This window comes from Hetaerina americana, unplaced genomic scaffold, assembly GCF_022747635.1.
Source record: "Hetaerina americana unplaced genomic scaffold, ioHetAmer1.1.p SCAF_41, whole genome shotgun sequence".
NCBI classification, from domain to species: domain Eukaryota; kingdom Metazoa; phylum Arthropoda; class Insecta; order Odonata; family Calopterygidae; genus Hetaerina; species Hetaerina americana.
This window is the reverse complement of record NW_027286997.1, coordinates 3,800,932-3,821,858: the sequence shown is the minus strand read 5'-3', so window position 1 is coordinate 3,821,858 and position 20,927 is coordinate 3,800,932.

Sequence of the window (20,927 nt, the reverse complement as noted above, 5' to 3'; positions counted from 1 at the left end):
GTCCAACTCAAAATTAGATAGCGCACTGCTGTTTAATCGTTCGCTTGATTTTGCTCTTGCCCCGAGTCGCTCGACAGGGGTCCACCAAAAACGCGATCTTGCCTGGGCGAACGCTCGCAGGCGATTGGCGCTTGCTGAAGATCAGACACCCCACCACAGAGCCCATACGGTGCGACGTATAGTCGCGGCAGGAAAAAATTGTATCTGATGTTTTGTATATTAAAACCTTGTGTATCCATGTCCGTCTGGTGATGTGGATTGGCTGATCATCATTTCTGTTCATAAGGCGCGCGTTAACCAGGAATTGAATGGCGGCAATTTAATCTGATAATGAGAGCTTAAGAGAGTCAAAATCTTGCCTCTTAGCCACGAAAGTTACCTGTCTGTTCCAGGACGATCCGCTTACAGGTTGCATTCATTTTCGAAGGTTTTCTAATTGTATTCCTGAAAACGAATACCTCGATCAGAGAATTACCACAAACGTATTATTTGTGCCCATCTTTCACCACTTTCACTGCCCTCTCCGGAACAGAACGGCGATTTTTGGTTACCGCACCAATTTTTTCAGCGGTCCCATGAACACACAGATTGGGTGTTCACAAAATTACGGTGAAGGCACAATAGAGAAGGTCAATGCGGAACGTATGAAGAGATCGTCCTGGATACGTTAACAGAATTTCCAAAGAAACTGCGGGAGATGCCGCAATAGTAACTTTTAACGGAGTCATCCGCCAAGTGTGCATTTCAATACAACAATTTCAGAGTGAATAAAAATCATTCACCTTGCAGTCAAGGCGAATGATTTTTACACTCTTAAATTATTGCATTGAGACATTAACAGAATTTGTTACAATCACTAATATTTGTTTCAACCAAATTGCTTGCCACCAGCATTTGGGTTCCTCTTTTACACTTAAACAATACACATCCGGTTCGATGGCTGTGCCGTGAACGCAGTCCCATACTTCCTCGTGATTGATGCCGTGTTTCGGTAGAGTCCGCCATATGGCTTGAGGGCAGTCTCGCTCCTTTTCAATGCTATCTTGTATTTTATACGTATTCAACGCTTTCAAAATTAAAAATACCTTATATCATATTCAATGGACCTCTTTAATGGCAATATTTAGATTTAAAAATAATGAACAAATATTTGGTACTTAGGTTATAAATATTTAATGCTGCATACATTTTTCAATCTAAAAAAAAATTAATAATAAAGAGAGAACGATAAAAATCCTCCCCATCCCTCCCCCCTCGGCGGTGTCCAGGTGAATGTTTCCGGTGTTCACGAGTGGTCTCCGTGCAACAGGATCCCCGTGACTGATTCTCCTCGCCGTGATCGGGCGACCCGGCCTCGATCGACCGCCTTCATCGCTCGCCACAAGTGGGCCACTGCAGAACGCTCGAGAAAGTGTCGCGATTGCAGTAACATTAGTCGTACACTACATGATGACCTCGAGTGAACGCAATTTCATTTGCCTTTATTAATTTGAAGGAATATGTGAGTGGCGTTATTCTTGAATGCGGATTGTGATGCGAGGCGCTCTCCAAATTGGTGGGATCTGCTTATTTGCACCCCAGAGTTCGTCGTTTGCTTCCTTTCGTTTATTTGCTCATCGTGTAAGCGAAGAGGAGGCGATTGCCACATCCCCTCCCCTCCTCATTATTATCCAAATTTACATGCATTTCTTGTGAGCTAAACATTTTTTTTGTTGACTCGTGTTTTCTCGTTTGTGTTCTCGTTGTTTTTTCTCATGTTACGTGCAAATCACGTTTTATGTCATGTTTATTCATAAGAACTCGTCTACAGATTTATTTTTCACAATTAGCTCTTATTTGAAAGAAACTGTTATGTCATTACACCGCGCGACATAACCTCAGAAGGCTTCGCCGTTGAGCGGGGTCCGGGGGGGGGGGGTTACTCCGTGTTCCTGTAGACTCCGAAGGGAGGCATCCTTAATGAATGCCGGGAGAAATCCCCCACTGAAATTATTTCGAAAATAACTCTCATATAATTATTTTTATAATGTATCGCGTATCAGCGAGAGGAGCCTTTGGATGTGGTAATGATGTCGGCGGGGGATGTGGGCGTGGAGAGCATTAGTAATTCAACCCCTCACCCCTCGAATCACGCCTCCCTGCCCTTAATTAATTGTCCCCACGCTTCCCTTTCTCGGATAACCAACCAACCGGCCCTTTTTTTCCTCGGAGGAGAAAACCCTTTTCCCTCCCTAATCTCGGCTCCTGATCCTCGGGAGGTAAGCTAACGTATCTACTAATGAAGATTAGGGGAAATGTATTACTAGCATTCCATTTCACTCTTCCATCGGCTTTCAATACTCTTACACTTTCTTTCTGCTACTTTTGACGGGTTTCGCGAGATTCAATCTCCTGAATACTTCCTTATCTTTGCTGCTACCTTCGGCTATTTCTTATTATACTGACGTGCAAGTTTTTGTGATTCAATGACCATCTGGACTGTGCATTATTTGAATTTCGTTTCTGGTTTCCGTTTCCATGGCGTTCCTGCGCGATGGAAATTCGGACCGTCCCTTTAAGGGGCTTCACCCCAAAGCTGTTAAACGCGCAGGCATGTGGTGTTCGAGGGTGTTTCGCTCGTGCGTGAGTGCCCAACCAAATTATATTTCCATGACTCTCCTCCGTAATGAATGCTCAAATCAATATTTCTTCGACTGCTCCGCGGCGCAAGTGATGGTCGCCCTCTCATTCTTCGGTCGGGAATACATAATGGGCCCATTAGGTTTAGTATTTGGAATATCTTTTGAAATTTATAAATTCAAATTTTCAAAAGTCTTTCAGAACTCGAAACGGTGATTTCAGCCCGAAAGAAACTAACTTTGCCGATGAAAAATACCTGCTAAGTTTAATTTGGAAGAGTTCCAATTCAAGAAATTGTATCTGCTCTTCAGTCCACGCGACTTTTAACCTCACCTTGGCGGACGAGGTACGTCGTGCATATCTTAGAGGTCCATGCTCCCAAGTTGCGCTGGAGCCTACACGCTTTATTGTTGTAAATTCAAGATTGAGGAATAAGTTGATTTTTTACAATTCCATTATTTTCACAATAAACCATTCAAGAATTATTGTTTTAATGAGTCGTTTTCGTCAAGTCAATTATTATTACCTAGTACATGTACCATTTCAACGGATCTATTGTTTTGTCCTTGGACTGCCGAAGGGTCCAGGAAGATGAACTAAGTGGAGACTCACGCTGAATTTCAGTTGGAATTCCAGAGGGATGGAAAATATTTTCTATTGTGAGAAAGCACGAGAATAAAGGTAAGGGACGCGTTCGCTCGTCGTGCATCTTTTGTTTTACATTTCTTTCCCCGACACTTTATTTTCCACGCCACCGTCGTCGCCATGTAATTAACCGCGCGCCCCCTTTCGCCCCACCCTCTCGCCATATTATCCCTCTCTCGCGGAATGGGAGAGAGCATATATATATATATATATATATATATATATATATATATATATATACATGCACGCAGATTGTGTCCTTCCCCCTTTCGCCGGGGAGGTCGCGTCATTTTTTTGCCACTTCACACTCGGGATTCTCGTTGGATACCAAATGAGCCGAGTCCAGGGCCACTCCTTCCCCTGCCTCCCTCTCCACTCCTCCCCCGCGATAATCAGGGCCTCTACATAATTAAGACCAAGCTGGAGGAGGAAGATGCTTTCTTGAATATTTCCCGAAAGGGGAACCTCCACGAAAGGTTCTCCCCGAGAGATAATATTATTATCCCCGACTAATTGCTGGCAAGGGTTGTGCCCTCGTCCTCTTCGGAATTCCCCCTCTCTCGCCCGCCTTGGGTTCATTTCTCCATTCCTTCGACGATTGTTCAAGGCCATGGTCTACGCAAACGCGAAATGAATGGATTGTTTCCGTATTTTTTTGTTACGTGGGGCACAATGTTTCGGGAGGGAAAGAGTGAAATTTTTTGGTGTAGCTCAAACGCAATATGGCTGTACGTGTTTGCAACCCTAGGGGGATTCCCCATTCTTAGGTTGGGGAAACCAGTGGACTAATACCAGTGGGAAGTCACACTATCGAACGACATACAAGGTCTCTCCCAAAAGTAGTGAGACTTTAGTCAATTTAAAAACGTTATTTGCCAGAATTGATAAATTCACCCAAAAAGTCTTCGAAGGAGCACCCTTGGGCGTCCACGCACCGTGTCCAGCGGATTTTCCTCGCCACGCACGCCTTCTGGAAGGTGACGCCCGGAATGCTGCTTAAGCTCCTTTGTCACGGCCTGTTGTAACCCTTCAAGCAAGCCGTGGAGACGTCCTTCCGGCACGGATTTGAGACGGCGCGGAGAGAGGAAGAAGTCTGGTGGGGCTGAAAAAATATTTGGATCCTCACTCACTTGGAAGCCCTTGAAAAGTTTCCTTTTGTTCTTTTTCCGAGAGCACTCGCGGCACCAACTTGGCGCGCACCTTCCTCATGCCCAAGCTTTCGTTTAAAAGTCGATGCACATCACTTTTAGGGATGCTGAGTTCATCAGAAACCATGGAAACACTTATCCCGTAATCCCTGTCCAACAAAGGCTTCACACTCTTGCAAGATTTTCATCACTTTCCAAGGTCGAAGGGCGTCCTGAACTTTCGGCGTCTGCAATATCTCTACCCTCCCGAAACAACTTGTGCCTCTCAGAAGATAACACCCCACCGATTTGCTGATGGTGTTATCACCATGAGCTGCCTTGAGCGGCTAATGAGTCTCTTCCTCGGTTTGCCCAGGTTCACGCAAAATTTGATGTCGTAGTGCTATTCCAATAATCGGCTCATGGCGGATAGTAACGAGGTCACCATATAGAGGTTTCGCAAACGAAAGATTCGTATTCTGCAAAGGCTGGGAGCCAACTTGAACCCAATCAGAGGAACCGCCGCCCTCCCGTCCGTCTATCCGGGAATATACAAGTCGTACTAATTTTGAGACAGCCCTTATATTACGTAAATTTCAACACGCAGATGCCGGGAAGGACAACCGATTCTCTTTGGGGATTACTTCGTGGAAGTGCTGAAATCCCTCGCAATTTGCTTCAAATGCATGTTTTTATAAAATATGAAATGTTAAACTCGCGAGAGTTTTCGAATGAGGCATACATAAGAATGTTAGAATGTCAGGCGGCACTTGAGTTGAATTTCGAAGCCTGCTGGTCCAATGGGTGGCAGGAAAATTCGCTGACAAGATATGAGAACTTTTTTACGTCAGTTGAGTTTCATCGTCTATGGAATATGCGGCAAGTATTTGGCATCCACTGCGGAAAACGTAAATGGAGGGTTTGGAAATCGTTTAGAGAAAACCCGCTAGGTTCGTCAAAAATTGCAATGAGGAGAGAGTACGCGTGATGAGTACGTTTTGCATGTGTGTGGGGTGTAAGTGTTCTTGCATGAATGTATGTTTTGCATGTTTTCTTTGTGGATGTATGAATTTGTGGTTCTTGCATGCGTTTTTTTTCTTTTCTAAATTACGGGTGGTGTCCTAACACCCCCCGCCACACGCCCTTGCGGCTGATTGCGGGGTATTAAGTAGATGTAGATGTAGTTTGGAGTAATTAGGATAGCAGCGCCTTGATTCATGAAGAGAGCAGGCGAAAGTAATTAAAATGGAGCATCCGATTTCAATAGTGACACCGAGGGGATTATTAAGGCCTCGCATTTCATTGCAAGATTGAGCAATTATTATAAAATGAGGTAGTTACATAATACCACGGGTATTTTCAAGTACTTTTTCTTTTCACTCTCAATACACAGTTTTTACAAAATAAGACTAAACTATCCAACTTATGAATTCAAAAAGATTTATTAAAACCTTACTCGACCACAAACCATCATTGCATTATTTTTATCGGAATTTCTGTTCAATTTTGCATATATTTATTGTCAAGTATTACACATTCAGTTTGATTTCAAGAACAAATAAGATATAGCATACGAGAAGATAAAATCATTAATGAGGAAAGAAGGTGCTAAAATGCATAGAAAGAAAAACGGGTGCATATGAAAAACGGGATATCAAAACCCATAAAAGGAACCATTTGAAGAGTAAATTAGAAAAGAGCAAGAAAGCGTCAAATACCGGCGAGAGTATAAGAAATAGCATAAAGAACGGAATGGAAGAATGTAAACTCGGGGTGGAAGAAAATACAAATGAATGATTGACAAACCCAGACCAGTAACAGTGAAGGATATTGGACACTCACGGAAAGAATATATATATATATATATATGATCTGTATAGTAAAGAACTTAGACCAACAAAGTTAGACATAGAAAAGGAACATGACAAAGAGGAAGATAGCTTAGGTCCAGGCATACTCGACGATGAGATAGAAAGGGCATTAAGGGAGATGAAGACAAATAAGGCCGTGGGGGTGGACAAAATTCCTGCGGAACTACTAAAACCTTTAGGAAAATGTGGGCGGAAGAGTTTATGTGGACTGATTCGAAGTACTTATGAGGAAGGAATCTGGTCAGAAGACTTTGTGAGATAAGTTTTAGTTCCTATTCCGAAAAAGGTAAAGGCTACATCATGTGAGGACTACAGGACAATAGATTTGATAGCCCACGCAGCTTAAGTTGTTCTTAGGATCATAAACAAAAGGATAGAGAGTACTGTTGGTGGAGGTGGATAGGGGATTGTTGGCAGAAATCTCAGGAAAAATGGAATAAGGGTATTTTCACTGGCGATGGGATGTTGAAGAGTGTGGTAGAGGGGATGATAATGTTGGGGCAGCGAGGAAGGGGCAGGAATAGGATAGGGGTGTTGGACGGGATGAAGGGAGGAAATATGTGTGCCGATTTGAAGAGAGATTTACTCTAGTGTTGGATGTTGGGTTGTGTTTTGCTAGGAGAAGCAAATAAATTTATCGTTGTACTGTTGTATGGGTGGTGTCTACACAAAACGTACCTAAACTAGTACAATGCCAATGATAATAATATATTTATATTTCAGCATTAGTACATGATAATGCAAAAATGGATGCAATAAGTCATCCCGCCACACGTTCCTTCGACTGCTGTTTGGGATTGTGTGCGTAAATGTGCTATTATTAACCAACCACCGGAAAATTAATGGTTAAGGAATGAAATTAATTTAGAAAGATGCTTACCATTGCGAATTTGGCAGTTATTTTGAGCCCTTATCTTTCTCGGGGAAAATTTTATTTCAAATTTGTCGCCTTTACTTTTTATTTTAATACTCTCATTGACCCGAATGTTACTATAGGTTTAACGTACGGCTGGGTTATAATGGCTTTTTAACTTTATTTTGACACAGTTTCAATTTAGGTAAAAAAATTAATATTTGGGTTTGAGGTGTGAATCACAGCATGGATCTTCACCATAACTCATTTAAAAAATCTAGCTCTCCTCCTGTTGGCGATGTCGTTTACTGACTCTATTTAGAGGAACAAGCCGGCTTCTTGAGGGTTCCATACACGGGCAACATATTCCAAATAAAGTCTAGTTAACAGATATAGCATTGTTTGTTTCCTGTCCTCGTCCATTTTTCTCGCAATTTTAACAAATCTCAATTTTCCGCTAACTTGCCTTCCTTTCCCATTAGTTTCACCCAAGAGAGGGATTTCCTTGGTTTGACTTACATGCAAGTAATGAATAGAGTGTAAATTTGACTGTTCGGTGTCATTGAACCGTTCGTAGTTCGTGGGAGGTCTTTCTATTCCTATTGCGTATGAAATAATTAGAATTGGTGGAGTATGTTTATATTTGTTGATATCTTGCATACTTCTTCCTGTATTTTATCCTTTTTATTTAATTAACCCATTTTTTAATATTTCTACGACAAGATTTGAATCTACGTATCCTGTTATAAAATGTTGTTGCATGTAAGCACTTTCTTTCGTGTGATTAAAGGTTGTTGCGTGAATGAACAAAATAATATTCGTGTAGTGATGACATGATTTGGTTTTGCATGTGGTTTTATTCTAATTTACGGGTGGTGGCCTAACACCCCCCGCCACACCCCCTTGCGGGGGCTTGTGGGGTATTCTGTAGATGTCGATTGCAATTGACTAGGTAGGGATGGCACCTGCGATCTTTAGATTGGCAACTGAGGGCACTGCGTCTTAAACATCGCATTGGCATTCTTTCTGTCGTGCATTCTGGCGCGCATACAGTGACCTCCTGGGTATATGTCGGTCCTCACGATGTTTGACCAATCGTTTATCAAACAGCGCTGTCCCGCGCCCATCTCGACTGGAACGGTTAGCACAACAAATGTGCAAATCGGCAAGTACACGATGTGCTCCTTCGCAGATAAAAGAATTGCCGTAAAAGTTTTGACAGCTACCATAAATGCGGGCACGTCGAAATCCCCCTCACAGTCTCCACGCTCTCCCTCTCTCGCATCTTAGACGTCAAATATCTGCTGCAAGTCACGAAAAAATACTCTGTCGAATGTTCAAGCAAAATTAGCCGTGGGAAAAATATGTTCTAACTGAGATATTATATTTCATTAAAACTGTTTTCTTTCTGACTGCCGCCGAGGATATCTGACGCAGAAAAGCAAAACAATCGCCGAAACCGGAAGGAGGAGGTTAAATACAAGACACCGGTCGAAAAATTTGATCAACCTAAGCAGTGGAGTGTCAGCGAGAGAGTCGTGCCACAGTGACGTTTCACGTGTGATTTTCAGGTCATTTCTGTGACTCTTGTCCGCTCTGATAACATTTTATTTGTTTCCACGAGGAATCTGACGCAGAAAAGCAAAACAATCGCCGAAACCGGAAGGAGGAGGTTAAATACAAGACACCGGTCGAAAAATTTGATCAACCTAAGCAGTGGAGTGTCAGCGAGAGAGTCGTGCCACAGTGACGTTTCACGTGTGATTTTCAGGTCATTTCTGTGACTCTTGTCCGCTCTGATAACATTTTATTTGTTTCCACGAGGAAGAGGATAAGTAATCACGGGTTTTTGGCAGTTGGGTCCGCCAGTGGGCGTGGGAGGGCCTCCACTTCGATGGGACCCCTGCTTCGGATGGGAGGGCCTCTGCTTCGGGAGGGCCGTGGCCGCGCGAGGGACGGTCGCATAAATTGCTCGTCCTGGGGGGGCGGCGAATCGCGAAGGGGAAGTTTGGTGTCCATTGACGCCGGAATAACCGGCGGCCAGAGGGCGCACACACTGCGACCGCCGTCCCCATTCGTGACAACTTGAAATCATGTGGGTAAACTGCCCACAATTTTGCATTTAAGGACTATGCACAAGGAGGGTCACTGGGTGCGCGGGTGGGAGGGGGGTGGTGGTGCATTCGCAGCCTTCAAACCTCAGCGACGATACTTTCTGCGAGTCACCATTGGTGGGAATTATTCATTGTGGTCAAGCTGCTAAGACTAGTTTAGTTTTGACTGGACCGCCGCTTGATTTCTAAGCCTTACTCAAACAGACACAATACGACAACATTCACTGAAACCAACTCATTCTTGCTATAAGTGTGTATGAATAATGCGGAGCTCCAATCCGAAGCGTTTGCGACAATCACAACGAATATAAAAATTTTAAGTTTGAATATTATGATGATTTACCTATATTATATCTACAGCTGGTAATCACGGCAAGGAATTCAGCCCCTCAAATTCATCCTCAAAGACCTGTTCCCCATCCTCAAAAATCACAACACTTCCTCCAACCTTCTTCCCAAATGCCCCTCTGTCACCTTCAAACAGTCTGCCAACCTAGCAGATATCCTCAAATCGACCAGACCGCTCTCAAAATCCCCTCACACCCCCACAGACATACCCACTCCATGTCATCGAGGAAGATGCAAAACCTGCCCTATTTTCACCACTCCATCCCACCATTTAACTCTCTCCCGCCCTTCCCCCACTCCTCTTGCACTTCCAAGAATGTTTTTTATCTTCTAATAGGTAACCTCTGCCCGTCCTTATAAATAGGCTAATGTTCCACACCACTGAACATTAGGATTAACAACCACCGCGCCTCGTGCAATCCCTCCTCCCCGTCCGCGGGTCTCCCCATCCCTAAACATGCTTCCCATCATAATATCCCGCGTTGCAGTTGAGATGAAGCGTGTTGGACGGAATGAAGAGCATGAGTGAAGAATGTTTGTTTTATTGCCACGCGTCATGTTGGTAACATAAAGGTGTTTATTCAAGAAGTTCTCTCGGGTTTCCCACCGGGTCCGGTTGCAGTGCACCTGGGTGTACTGCGACCTGACCCGGTGGGAAACCCGAGAGAACTTCTTGAATACCATACGCCGGGAAAACGAGAGATCCTTCAACAAAGGTGTTTACTTTAGCATCAGACTGGCGTTAAATTTGCATTATCAGCAGTTCGTAGTGTTTGGGTCCATCCTAAAGCTTCCATTTGGCGGCGAACCGGTGGGACAAGTGAGAGGCGAGCATCGTGAGGCAGGAGGGCACCTTGCCTGGCGTGACCCTTCTCGGAGGGGGGAATGGGCCTCTGCCGACGGGGGTCGCGGCTATTCATCATCTCCCCCATGCCATGGGAGGCAGTCCCTTCTACCTCCTCTGTCCTTCCCCACCCCCGACCCCCTCTCAATCTACATCTACATCTACATCTACATAATACCCCGCAAGCCGCCGCAAGGGCGTGTGGCGGGGGGTGTTAGATCACCAACCGTAAAAAAGAAAAATACCACATGCAAAAAAAAACAACACGGAAAATAACACCCACAGCAGCGCACACACTCATGCAAAAATCCCTTCATCCAATACTCATGCAAACACATAAACCGCAAAACAACTAAAAAACTGCACCCCATGATGCAGCACGAAAGACATCCTACAACACGGAAGCCAGGACACAACAAGCAAGAAATTGAAACATCACTACCACATGAAAATGCACCACGAAACACTCTACCCCCAAAGAGTCTCTAAATGGCAGGGAATGCGACCCAACGTTGCAGGTAGCAGGAATTTGCCCCCGCGGAGAGGGACGAGGGATTGAAAGGGGGACAAAAACAGATGAACGGAACACGAATGAGGTCATTCGGAAAGAATGGGTTATTATAGCAAAACACATAAGGTTAGTGGAAGAGCATGCATTTAAATACAACTAATTATTTTTTAGACGCTGAGGGTGGCAAGTGGAATTTTTGCTATCTATAACCCTGCAGTTGCTATCCCGTATTGTCCGTGGGAAGAAGGAGTCCTTGAGTCGGCTAGTTCTGGCATCTATTTCCCGAATTTTATATGCATGATCCAAGCGACTAATGTATGTAGGAGTACGAATAATTTGCGAGACCTCGGTGCTGAAACATGCGGATCTAAATTTATTTAATAATTTCAATCTTGCATTGAATCGTCTCTCAGCCAATGATTCCCACCCAAAATCCATGAGCATTTCGGTGACGCTTTGCGTTTTATCGTAGGAATTTTTTACAAAACGGGCTGCCCGGCGTTGAACCTTCTCAATTTCCCGAATGAGACCTTTTTCACTCGGATCCCACACGCTGCATGCGTATTCTAAATGAGGCCTTACAAGAGCGTGGTAACAACGTTCCTTGACCTTCGAGTCACTTTTGCTGACAATGCGTCTAATGAATCCCAATTTTTTATATGCTTGACCGCAGACTTTACGTATGTGAGTCCCCCAAGTTAAGTCTTTGGTGAATGTGACACCTAGGTGTTTTACCGTATCAACTACTGCTAGGTCACCTCCAGCTAATTTGTAAGCAAATCCCGTTGATCTTTTAAAGATTTACCACTGAACATTTATTATAATTTAGAGTCAATCCCCAGTTAGAACACCATTTAGTAATGCAATCTAAATCCTGCTCTAGAATAAAACGATCCTCATCCTCAGATGTCTCCCGATAGATCACCGTGTCATCCGCGAACATCCTAATTTTACTTTTCACTTCGCGGTTCAAATCGTTAACAAATATCAAGAAAAGCAACGGCCCGATCACACTTCCCTGAGGTACCCCCGACGTGACTCGAACGCTGTCGGAACTAGCGCCATCAAGGACTACCCTCTGTTCCCGCTCTGAAAGAAAATCTTTAACCCAACTTATGGTGCCCTTGTTTATACCCGCGACCTTTAATTTATGAATGAGTTTACCGTGTGGGACCTTATCAAATGCCTTTTGAAAATCTAAGAATATGGCATCCACTTGCCTACCTCTCTCACCCGATAAAAGTAAATCATGTGTAAATAATCCTAATTGGGTCTCGCAGGAGCGGGTTTTCCTGAATCCGTGTTGATTGTCACTTAAAAAGTTAATATTGTCAAGGTGTCTCATTATTGAACTGACAATTATGTGCTCTAAGATTTTGCAACAGATAGAAGTGAGAGATATATGTCTGTAATCACTGGGATCCTCCCTGTCACCACCTTTAAAAATAGGCGTTATTTGCGCGGTTTTCTAAATCTTAGGTACTTTGCACTCTGTGAGGGATTTGTTAAATATAAATTCAAGGTACGGGGCAATGTTTGGAGCTAAATGTTTTATCACCCTAGCTGGTATATTTTCGGGACCCGGGGATTTGTTGGGTTTAATCTCGTTAAGCAATTTTAGAATTCCTTGTTGGTCCACTGTTATTTTTTCCATGGGTGGAGTATGTATTGTTTCTTGGAGATATGCGGTGGCAACATCATTCGAGAAAACGCTTTGGAAGAATGAATTTAAGATGTTAGCTTTATCCTCACTGTCTGTATGAATTATATTGCTACAATCCCTTAAGCAAGCCACGGTTTGTTTACTCCCATTTACTTCCCTAACATATGACCAGAAAGCTTTGGGGTCAGTGTCCAAGTGCTCGCAAAGTACTTTGCGTTTAAAGTCCAGTAAAGCGCTACGTAATTGTGTTTTGGTTTCAATTTTGGAGGATCTATATGTGTCCCATAATTGTTTATTCTCAGGGGATGATGTGTTCACGCCTGCCCTCTTTACCCTAGAGTGTAGCATTCTCTGCTTTCGAAGGGCTTTTCTAACGTCTTTATTGTACCACCTGGGGTCGCGATTTGACCTGGGGTCAAATCTATCGGCGGCGCACCCCTTTAAGGGGATGGGGGTGAGGGGAGCTGTTCGGCCAGGCCTGAGGAGACAATCTGATTACGTCATCCTGCCCATCACCACCCGAAAACACGAAAGTGTGACGTGGAAGGATAGGGAAAGTCTTGAAGGGCCCTTTGCACCCCTTGGGGAGAATGAGCAGCAACCTTAACCCCCCCCCTCCTGATTCGGTGGGGTTTGTGGATGCGGGGTGAGACCTGTCCGACAAATCTGATTGGCGAGGAAAGTCGAGGCCATTGCTGGGAAATATCCTGCCCTCCTCCGGGTCCTTCCCCCTCTGGACCACACCTCACCCACGAGCCGGGTACCAGCTTCCCTCCCTCCCTCCCTCGGGCATCGCACCTGTCAGCGAAGTGAGCTCCTTTTGTTCTGCGTGCCTGGACTTCAGCGTCGCCGAAGGAAGTGCCCTCGACAAACCAGACTCGCGCCTCTTTCCGGGCTCGCGTGTTGACTTTCAAGTGAGCAGGAAGGGGGGTGTCGCCCCGTCGCGTTGAATTTTCCCTAGGAACATCCGTGGAGTAGCGTCAAAGAAGCCAGGGCCCCTCATCGAGTGGGCGAACTTTCAAAGTAAAGAGTTCAGCAGGGGTATTATTTGATTGGTAGGGTCTCACCTTGAATATACGTCGAGCGTTTGAAACCGCGAGCAGGGATTAATACCGGAATTAAAGAAAGGAAAGCATTCGGGGGGGTTGGGAAGGTTCACTCTTGTATATATTCGCCCCCGTTGGTGTAGGTTTTTCATTAATATGTTGGTCTTGCATGTGACTTTATTCTCTTTTACGGGTGGTGGCCTAACTCTCCTCTCCACACGCCCTTGTGGCGACTTGCGATGTATTGTGCAGGTGTACACGAAAGCTACCAGGAAAGAATTTTGTACATAACATCGGCATCTACACAATACCCCGTTAGCCCCCGAAAGGGTGTCTGGCGGAGGGTGTTAGGCCACCACCCGTAAAATAGAATAAAAACATCTACATCTACATAATACCCCGCAAGGCGCCGCAAGGGCGTGTGGCGGGGGGTGTTAGGTCACCAACCGTAAAAAGGAAAAATACCACATGCAAAAAGAAACAATACGGAAAATTACACCCACAGCAGCGCACACACTCATGCAAAAATCCCTTCATACAACACTCATGCAAACACATATACCGCAAAACAACTAAAAACTGCACCCCAGGATGCAGCACGAAAACCATCCTACTACACACAAGCCAGGACACAACAAGCATGAATGTGGAACATCACTACCACATGAAAATGCACCACAAAACACTCTACCCCCAACGAGTCTGTAAAAGGCAGGGAATGCGACCCAACGTTGCAGGTAGTAGGAATTTGCCCCCGCGGAGAGGGACGAGGGACTGAAAGGGAAACTTAAAAACAGAGGAACAGAACACGAATGAGGTCATTCGGAAAGAATGGGTTATTATAACAAAACACATAAGGTTTGTGGAAGAGCATGCATTTAAGTAGAATTAATTGTTTTTTAGACTCTGAGGGTGGCAAGTGGAATTTTTAGTATGTATAACCCTGCAGTTGCTATCCCGTATTGTCCGTGGGAAGAAGGAGTCCTTGAGTCGGCTAGTTCTGGCATCTATTTCCCGAATTTTATATGCATGATCAAAGCGACCAATGTATGTAGGCGCACGAGTAATTTGCGAGACCTCGGTGGTAAAACATTCGGATCTGAATTTATTTAATAATTTCAATCTTGCATTGAATCGTCTCTCTTCTAATGATTCCCACCCCAAATCCATGAGCATTTCGGTGACGCTTTGAGTTTTATCGTAGGAATTTTTTACAAAACGGGCTGCCCGGCGTTGAACCTTCTCAATTTTCCGAATGAGACCTTTTTCACTCGGGTCCCACACGCTACATGCGTATTCTAGATGAGGCCTTACAAGAGCGTGGTAACAACGTTCCTTGACCTTCGAGTCACTTTTGCCGACAATGCGTCTACTGAATCCCAATTTTTTATATGCTTGACCGCAGACTTTACATTATACGGATACAAATGTAACTTCGGGCGTCCCCCAGGGAAGTGTAATAGGGCCTCTTCTGTTCTTAATACACTTTAGTGACTTAAGCACACACGTTGGTAGCAATCGGAGGTTATTTGCTGAAGACACGGTGGTATACATGTAAATAAGGTGCCAACTAGATCGCGAGCTACTCTCGAGGGACTTAGACAATATCTCGGAATGGTGCAATTAATGGGGATTAACACTTAATATAGATAAATGCGCAGTTTGGAAATTTTGAAACAAAGGAAGCGAGGAACAGGATATAAACTACAAAATAGAGGGTTCAGTATTGACTACGGCAAATCAAGTTAAATATTTGGGGGTTGTTCTAACACCACGCCTTTCATGGGGAGCACATATCAAGACAATATGCGGATCAGCTTTAAAGAAACTTGGCTTCATTAAACGGGTGGTGGGGAAATGTAATGAAAAAGTTAAAGAGAGGTGTTATTTTGCTCTAGTTAGACCTCATTTGGAATATGCCGCAAGTATTTGGGATCCTTGGGAGAAAATTTGGCAAAAAGAATTAGATAAAGTCCAGAGAAAATCCGCCAGATTCGTTAAAAATTGTTATGATAAGAACACAAGTGTGACAGGTCTCTTAGGGGATTCAGGCTGGGAACCACTGGAAGTGCGAAGAGAACAAGCGAGGCTTAGACTTTTGGAAAGGTTCATAAAAAACGAGTTTAACTATGACACTGAAGGAATTATAATGGCCCAGCACTACTCAGGTGGATCAGACCACAAAGATAGAATAAGGGAGATAGATTCCAGGACAGATATATACAAATACTCATTCTTTCCCCGAACAATCCGTAATCTTAATTGTAAGAAACCGAAGTCACTTTAGAAATATTGAGATAAAGAGACCTGCGATCTTATCTCGGAGCGATGCTGTAGACCGTTAGTCCAAGCCGAACACCCTCGACGCCCTGGACACGCTTCACCTCGCTGCTCTGTTCCCTAAGGGAACGGGGGACCTCCTCGGATCCACGGTCCGTGACGTCGTTGGTGCCGACATGGGCCACGACCTGCAGCCTTGAGCACTTCGTGCCTTTGACCACCGCCTCGATGGCCTTCGTCACCTGAGGGACTCCTCCGCCTGGTATACGCCAGGCGGTCACCCGTTGATCGGCGCCTACGCGGCGCGCCCTTTTCCTCATTGGGACCATTACTCGACGGATATTCGAGCTACCTATTACTACCATTCCCTCCCTTCCCGTTCGCTGGCGTCTTACCCTAGGCAGTGCCCTCGGAGTAGGGGTAGGGGCTGCAGGTACGGTGGTGCTGTCATCCGACAACACCTGGTACCTGTTGGAGACGGGGATGGTATCTGCCTCCGCAGATTCCAATCCTCGTCGCAGCGTTACCTTCCCCTTGCCCCGAGAGACGACCCTCCAATCGTATACACCACAGTGGGAAGAGCTTTGCATGTATGTGCTGACTTGCATGCGGTTTTATTCCTTTTTATGGGTGGTGGCCTAACCCCCGCCACGCGCCCTTGCGGCGGCTTGCGGGGTATTATGTAGAGGTAGATGAAATATATTTACCATCACCTCCAGGCCAGCCTCCCTCACCTTCATTTTATTCTTAACATGCATAATATTTGTGACATATATTTATTTTTTTATAATAATAGCGGTAAGCAGAGGAAAATATATAATTGAATTGTGGCATGCAATAATTTTAGTGGCTACATATATGCACTGATTGGGTGCTGCGCATCCCCTCTCGCGAGACGCCCGCATTAACCATCGGTTCCTCCCCACGGAACGCCCGGGAAGACATCATCCGATGGACCCCGACAAATCACGCTGTTTGGTTGACGCAGGAGGGGGGTGCGAACAGTGGCTCCCCCTGGATTGAATGAACCCGGGTCCTCCGATTAGCAGGCCAGCGCTCTTCTCGCTCGCCTATAGTAAACGATATCGATTCGAATTTCATCGAAATTCGTGATGCTTGGAGTGACATAGCTAGTAATGCAGTCACTCACTTCAACGTGAGGCTCACTTGAGAGCACCAGATTTCCTCATCTCAGGGCTCAAGTATTCGATCGACAGGAAACGTGGTGGGGTGAGGTTTGGGCATCTCTGAGCACACCTCTGGCATTAAGAAATAGCTAAAGGGCGTCGAATAATGAATGAATTCCTGCTTCTCCTTCGCTTGAGCCGAGGGCCTTTGGCCCCCAGACCTCGACGGCTTGATCAGAAGACGCTCCAACAATGTATTGAATTATCGAATCGGGGGGATTCAGCTCAAAAAGGGGTTCTTTGTTCTTGGGGCCCGCATGCCGAAAATTGATTCGTGGATTATAATTGAATTCCTGCTTGTATCGGATGATTAAAGCCAACTTAAACGTCGTCCTGGAAGGCGGAGGGAGTTATGATGTCTCTTGGAGCTTAAGCCTTGGCCTACGCCTTTTAGTTTAGACTATGACCATGAATGTTCGGTAAAATATAATGAGATTTAGATGGTTTAAAACTTATTCATGCGTACATGCTACTCAAACCGCTTCGTTAAGGGCTGGCGAAGTAAAGGAAGCAGGAGTAAAGCCTTTTCCCGGGAATTTATCATAACATATAGGTCTTATATAATAAAATATATGTGGAAGAACTAAGTATTTACTTTTCCGATATGATTTGCTTCCACACTACTACTATAAACTAGCCGAAGGCTCGCAGGCGATTGGCGCTTGAACCATGTTGAAGGTCGGAGGCCCCATCACCGAGCCAGCGCCCTGCGATGCAAAGCCACGTCAGAAACTAATTGCTTCCGATATTTCTCATCCATACCATGGATTAATTATCACAAGGAAGAAAATCCTATAGCCAATAAAAATAATGAAGAAGAACTCCAATACCGGTATTTCGAATTGCTCACCAAACAGTACAAACAATAGACCCCGAAGTTCTTGACCCCGAAGAAACCTTCGGGGTCAAGAACAGCAAAAATTTCATCGACCCCATAAAACACCTACGCATCCAGCCCCATGAGATCCTAGTCTATTTTGACGTGGAACAACTCTTCCCGAGCGTACCCATTGATATTGCCCTTGAAAACATTGCAGATTGGCTACACACAAAAGACATAACACCTTTATTGAAATTAAAGAATACGTTACTCTTACTAAAACTTGCATGGACATAACATACTTTCAATTCAACCAAAAATTTTACAAACAAACGCAAGGCACAGCTATGGGAAATCCTGCTTTCCTGCTTTGTCGCTAACATTTTCCTACACTACTTTGAAAAAGACTGTAGACGCACGTTTGACTATTTCCCTAACACTTGGCTTAGATACGTAGACGAAATTTTTGCCATATTTGACACCAGCAAGTGTGACATAAATGAATTTTTAGATCGGCTGAACAAAAACACGATTCCATAAACTTTGAAGTCGAACAACACAACTCACTGCCTTTCTTGGACATACTAGTTATTAGAAACCAAGAGGTCTTAGAGTTTGACATTTTTAGAAAACAGACCCACACCGACAACTACATCAAAGCAGATTCACACCACCCCTTTACCCAAAAATGCCAGCTTTTAATTTTCTCATACACAGATTACTGACGACACCACTCAACAAACAACGCTATTTCAAAGAGTTGGAAAACATCGAACAAATCGCCATTAACAACGGATACACACCCCAAATTGTAGACAAATTAGTTAGAAAAAAGAAAACTTGCTAATAAACACACAACTCTCCTACCACAACGGGAAGACAACAATAATAAATGCATCGCATTACCTTTCTACCCCACATTAACCCGAGGCCTTGATAAGATCTTTAAACAATCTTCTTACGTGTTTAGGGAACCCAAAAGACAAAACACCACATTTAGACAAATCGGGTACTTACGAAATAACTTGCTCACAGTGCCAACTCTCCTACATTGGACAGACGAAACGTAATCCCAAAATCAGATTTAAGGAACAAATAGCGCACTTTAAGAACGGACGTTTCGATAGATCAGCTGTCGCCAAACACATTTATGAAACTGAACACTCCATCACTCCTAACGACTTAACATTATTAAAACCGATACAACACTGTAAACTTGATGCATGTGAAAGTTTACACATTCACTTAAACAAGAATAAACTCATGAACAATGAACCAGGCATCATCAACAGTTCACATTTTAACTTCGTTAGTCAATTCAAAAATAGGCAGCCCCCTCCTAATAGCCACCACTCTTCCCCCACTCCTACCACGTGACCTCAACAAACTCCCCCCCCCACCTACCGACCATCACGTAACCCCTCCCCCCTTGCCCCTCCAGGTATACCTCACCCCCCGACCTGAACACCCACTTGACTTTGGAGAGTGCCTGGTGCATAGTCTTCTTCCAAGTTCAAGTTCCCATTCGATTCTCTCCCCGTAGAAATACCGGTATTGGAGTTCATCTTCATTATTCTTATTGGCTATTGGATTTTCTTCCTTGTGATAATTTGTTCATCAGCCAATAGCTCCCCCTAATAAATATTGTCATACCATAGATATCTTTATTTTTAAAGCAGATTTTGATCAAAACTTAAGAATGAGAATGTCCTCAAAGAGCCATTGGTTCACAATGACTTCAACACTTTCGTAATTGCTTTCAGATTCGTTTAGAGCCTATTTTTTTGTTAAGGTAATAAACCTGAGTTGAGGAAAAAGTATACATTGTGTTGTATGAACAATGGAAAGGGAGAATCGGATATTCGGATCATCGCAGTGAGAACACGCGGCGATGTCTTTTGTCTCTTTTGGACGGCCAAAGCCAGCGCCTCGCGGCCAAATTCAATGTGACCGGGCCGCAGACCTGCAACAGGCACGTCAGGCTGACCTCTCCTCCCTTCCGCGGGGCCCTCCGCCTTTGACGGCGACACAAGAAAAACTTATTTTTCGCCCCTTTGAAATATCACTTGGCCGCTGTGAATATGAGGGCGTGCTTTACTTTTATTCCGAAATGGAATCGAACGGCCAAAGAATTCCATTCAGAATTCCACCCCGCGTTATTTTGAGGATACTTTGTGTCGGAGTTGTGTCGTCTCCTCTCCCCTGCGAGGGTTTCTCGGGAGGGGGGCGGCCGGCCCCTCTTTCATCCGGGCCCGCCCGCCGCCTCCTCCTCGCCCCCGCAGTAGCGCGCCGCAGACGCCGCCGCCATAGACAGTCGAAAAATATATTCGCCGCAGAGTTAGTGTCGTGGGGTCATACGTATGAACCCAAAGTTACCCATTTCCTCTTGAGGGATGCGGAAATAACGTTGCAAAAGTATTCGAACCCTAACGTGACGCGATGATGGGAATTTCAAATTTTAACACCGCCGTGTTATGTGTAAAATTGTTGATTCTAGCTGGGTCGTGTTAAATTAATTTCTTCATCTACATCTTCACAATACCTCGCAAGCCGTCGCAAGGACCGGTTGCAGGGGGTGTAGGTGACGAGCTATTCTACATATGTACATGTACAAGTAAAATAGACTCTATATTCATTCACCTATACCCTACCCGGCTAAAGGGCGCACGGCGGGGGGGGGGGGGGGCGTTAGGACGCTAGATTTGAATGTAAATGTGTAGTGCATCGGCTGATACAGTGTGTTGTGGGAATTTAATCTTGTAGATCCCTATTTTCGACAGCGTGTACCTATTATTTTCTTAGGTGTTCCCTCTTTTATTCCTGCCCCGAATAGTGCGCGGGACAAAACGAATACTTGAATCTATCAGTTCGACAATCGAACTCTCTAATCATGTGGCAATTGTCGACCTGTCCAATATAATAAGGGGACCTAATTATATCTCCAATGTCGGACGCAAAAACACACGCTTTAAACAGTTGTAATAACTTTAATCTAATCC